Source organism: Lethenteron reissneri, chromosome 49, assembly GCF_015708825.2.
Source record: "Lethenteron reissneri isolate LAM-NWPU_2019-01 chromosome 49, ASM1570882v1, whole genome shotgun sequence".
NCBI lineage: Eukaryota > Metazoa > Chordata > Hyperoartia > Petromyzontiformes > Petromyzontidae > Lethenteron > Lethenteron reissneri.
Window position 1 is genome coordinate 11,033,793 of NC_083827.1, and position 5,137 is coordinate 11,038,929.

Consider the following 5,137-nt stretch of genomic DNA (forward strand, 5'->3'; position numbering starts at 1 on the left):
CCTCACCTGTTCTCAGTCACGGCCATTTTAAGTATCCTGATCACTGGCCATTCAGGCCTAGGCCGAGCCATTTTCCCCCAGGCCTCACACAACACGGACCCTCCAACACAACACGGGCCCCAAACAACACCAGCCCCCCCCTACACAACACAGATCCCCACACACAACACGGACCCTCCAACACAACACGGCCCCAAACAACACCAGCCCCCCCCCCCCTACACAACATGGGCCCCCACACACAACACGCCCCCCCCCCCTTACGCAACACGGGCCCCCATACATCGGGCTTGTTTTGTCGCTACTTAAATAATCATTCGAGATGTAAAAGTGCATCGCGCCCAGTGGCTTCCTAATATCGGAAGGAAGAGCACTCCAGACGGCCGCAGAAGCAGCGCATCTGAAAATGCGCAATGCAGTGGCCGTCTCTGTTCGCACGGCTCGCCGATCAAAACGCGCGGTCCGCGTTGACGCAAGATGCCGATTTCATCGGATTTGCGCCGACGCCACCAACGGTGGAGGGGGGGGGGGGATTTCCTCCGTCCATGCTGCCGCTGTCCACCCGAGTCCATGAGTCTTCACTCCAGCGATTGCCGTCGGGGCCACGGAACGCGGTGGCACAACGAGACGGGCCGCAGTGGCCGGTCCCACTCCGCCTCTTGCCTGGCCTGCTACCCGTTGCAGAGTTAAAAGCCACCGTACAAATACCTCCCATTTGTTGCGCTCGATCTTGGAAAAGTGGCACCTCTACACGACCCAAATGCTGCAACACCGTCCACCTGTTTTGCCCAACTGCAATTCTGTCAGGCCAACCGTAGTCCTTGCCGGGATTTTGCCCTTGCCCAGTCAATATCCAACACCACTGGACGCAAGCGGCATGCAAAAAAAAACACAGCGGTCACTCGAGTAATTAACTTTGTCTCTGCGGCGACCTCTACGCGCTGTGCAAAATCGTCAACGGAGTAGAGAGCGCGGAGAAACGGATCGGGTTCCTCCAGTGCCGGTTGTGTTTTGTGAGGAGCGTGTTTCATGGTTGCGGGGGGGGGGGGGTAACAGGAGCTTGTGTTTTGCGTGGTTATTTTTTTGTGACGTGTGTCATCGTTGCTGGAGCGCTGACGCGCCCGGGTTACGTGAGGGAGCCCACGCGTTCGTTTTTTGCCGATGGTAATGACTAAGCAACGCGTTGCCACACTCGGGAGTGATGTGGTCAGTTTAATTGTGTGTGTGTGTGAGAGAGAGGTTTTTGTGTGGCATTGTCTGGTCAGGTCTGTGGCAAAGAATTTGACTCGCAATTGGGTGGTCACGAGTTAAAATCCCTGTTGGTTGTCGAGGCAGCCAATCATCCTTCTGGGTGCATAACATTTGTACCACTTTGTGGGAATTCAATAAGTGTTGGTTCGACAGAGAGGCCAACCCTGATTTATAGGAATGAGGAATTTCCACCACTGGCTCTGAGCTACCAGCGGAAGTGAGCATCGCCCGGACACTCATTTGAGAAGGGATATACTGCCATGTCACGCTGCGGCTCTGATCGCAGGACGAGATGCAGACACAGTGAGATGTACAGCACGGGGAAGATGGATCTGGAGATCTCTCAACTGAGCTCTTCCGAACAATGAACAATTTGGGGTCATGATTCAGTTCAAGAGTCTCTTATTTCTGGTCCCCTTTTCGCCGTCTTGCGTTACTCCGGCTGTCTGGAACGCTCTTTCGATATTAGGAAGCCACTGGAGCTATGCACTTTTAAATAATCTAGATTGAAAACGCATTTCTTTAGAACTGCCATTTTTGCTTTGTTGTCTTTACCCCACACCTCCGATTAGCACTGTTCACTCTGTACGGTGCGAAAGATGTTCAACATACGTCTCGTCTGTGGCGGTTGTAGAAACGCGCTCCAAATCGAGCAGCACCGTCGCTTGCATACAAACTCGCACCGATGGCAAGCGTTGGATCCTCGTGCAGACGATATGGTGCGTCGTGAGTGTCAATTCGACTCTACGCGTTACACGGACAAAGGGCGTTAAGTTGGAACCCACGACGGGCAGGCCTGTGTTTCTCCAACCCGTCACCTACAACTGGGATCAAATCGATAATGAAATCTGAATGGTGTAATTTATATGATTAAGAAATGCAGTCTGTCTATATCAGCTAAAGGCATCTGTTACACATGAAGTGCTAGACGGTGTCATTTTGGTCACCCCAATTATATTTTTCTTAGACTTGTCATCGCTCCCTGATGTGTGAGCAATTAATATGATGGGTTGATGTCAAATTAGAGTTTAGGCTGCCGTGTCCGTGCGTGTGTGACAGGGTTTGCACACAAGGTCAGGGGAGCGGTAGTTTAGCGGTTCGCGCGCTGCGCTACGAGTTCGATTCCCACTCGTGGCGATTATCTGAATTCGTCCCGGGCCTCCCCTAGGTCAACTCGGCATCAAATGAGTACCTGGTACAGTGCGTCAACATCGCCGCTAGGGAGACGAAGGCAGCCGGGCACGGTGTTGGCCGCCCACCCCTTGTGTATTGTGGCGGCCTGCATCGGTTAAGGCTACACGGGGGACCTTTGTCTTTATCTTTTGGCAGGGTTCGCGCACAGGGTCATCACTCGGGGTGAATGGGTTCTTGGGGGCAATAAATGTAATGGCTTCTGCCCAGCCACGGCTGCACAGCTACCCCCAGGTGAAGCGATTCATTCCTGGCTGCTCCCTGATTATGCTGCTTGTAATTTGCCGGTGAAATGTCAGGGTATTTGAATTGTGAATGTCACGGGTTTACTCTCCAACACACAGGTGTGTTGAACTAGTAACTAATTGGCATGTTTTGTTTACGTGACAAACCTTTCTAAGTGGCTGGGTCGGGTGGTGGCGGGTTTAACGACGCGTTTATCGAACCCCAAACCCCCCCCTTACGGATCGACGAAATCTTCGCCCAGGAATACCTCGATGTGCGTTTCGGCTCCATCTACAGCGGTGGTTCTCTTCAATTAAAATTGCGCACGTCTCTTTGGGAGCGGACATTCAAATAAAATCCCGGCGTGCCGATCGCGGAAGCACCTGGACCAGACCGTCGACCTCGTAAGCGGTCACCCAACGTGCACTCGCGGAACTGGGCGGAAGCAATCGAAGCGTGACATTGCACATCGACGGAATCTATAACCTGGCTAACTGGTCAGGTTACGCGCGTTTTCGTTGCTTGGACAGCTGTCCGTGAGAATAGGAGGAGGAGGATACTGAAGAGGGATGTTTTGCCATTTCCACAATGTTTCTTTTGTGAGTGTGTGTGGTTGGAAACTGGAGCGCTTGGATTGTCCACACGTACAAAAGGAGAACATTCAAACTCGATCGACCTATAACACAACCAAGAACCGACTTGCTGCACCACCTTATACAAGCTCATGCACACTGCCATCCACCAACCACATCTCTCAAGCCACTGGTTCACAGGAGTGCATCGCGACAAGTTGTACCACGTCGAAGAAGAGCGGAACAGTCTTCGCTATTAGAGAGCGCCTATTGAGGTCAGAGTACACGATGCCACCAAGTCGTTTTGGACACGCCTGATCTCATCACATGTCCAGAACTCAGCAGGGCGACCACCATGCGTAGCAGGTGATGGAGGTTGCAGGGCTGTGTGGGTAGCAAAGGGCAAGTGCAGCAATATCCGTTGTCGAACTCATGATGCCACATCTGTGCTTGATGCCTCTCGACTGGCACTGACCAACGTGAAGTATGGTCAAATAACCGCCCCCCCCCCCCAACTACTGCCCCCTCCGGGCGTGGAGAGACCCTCATCCAAGGGACTGTTTACATTGACCCTTCAAAAGACAAAGGTAGCAGCGGCTAGCTGTACGTATGTATGTACTTTGAAACTTCGTTTGCACCGCACGTAGCCAACCGTGCTAATCGGAGGTGCGGGGGAAGGACAACTAAACACAAAGCAGTTCTAAAGAAATGCGTTTTCAATCTAGATTATTTAAAAGTTCATAGCTTCAGTGGCTTCCTAATATCGGAAGGAAGAACCTTCCAGACGGCCGCAAAAGCGCATCTGAAAGCACGCGATGCAGGTGACTGCCTTTGTTTGATGGCCAATACAGACGGTTAAAGAAGACCGAAGCAAGGCTATCCTAAGATTAAACTGCGTTTTTTTATTTCACTAGGTAAGGCCCACTGAGCTTTATAATTCGTTTTCAAAAGCGACTTGGCCACAAATGATAGCTCAACGAAGTGGCTTATCACGTGGAAATGTATTGCAGCCAAATACTCTGAAGGCGTGTTGATTCTAAATGAGGAGGAACTGGAGGACCCAGAGAAAAATCCACGCGACCATGGGGAGAGAGACATGCAAACTCCAAATATACAATAGGCGTCAGGGTCGGGATCGAATCCACGACCTCCTGTACACCCGGCGAGGTAGTTAACATCTCCTCGCCACCGCGGCAACCCTCCCCCCCCCCCCCCCCCCCCCCCCCCCACTGTGGCGAGATGGCCGAGTGCCGTGGCGCTGCTGCGGCGCAACAGGAGGTCGCAGCGGACTGCGACCCGCATCACCGGTGGCGCCACGAAACCACGCTCCGGATGCGAACCCACGAAAGGGGAAGGCGGGTTGGGTCGCGGCGACCCGCTTTGGGCTCTGGACGCGCCCCACTGCTCGTCGGGTCCGCGTCATCGTCGATCTCAGAGATCCCCGTGCGGTGTGAAACATGACATTCTCCTGCAGGGGGCACAACAGGTACTTGCAACGAGGCAGTACAGCAAGTAGGGCTTTGCTATCTCTCGGTGTGGATGAAATGACAACGGTGTCACGGCGTGGCATGAAACTAAACAGCTGGCAGTGCACTGCCGTGTGGCGAGGGCGACGCTCGAGGCGCAGCTAACTTTAAATGACCCCACAAAACGAGTGATTGCCGCACACATCGATCAAACCGACATGTTTTTTTTTCGCACACGTGGATTGGGCATACGTCATACGAACGTGATTCGACGCGATGGTTTTTGTGCAGTCGTTGGTGACCTCAGGGTTGACCCCAAGCGCGCGTGGGGGGTTTCTCCGGGCCACTCTGGTTTACTCGCACATTGCAAACGTCAGGGGGGAAGGGACTGACCAAACTTCCCGAGCGAGACCCCTACTTGCAAACAAATCT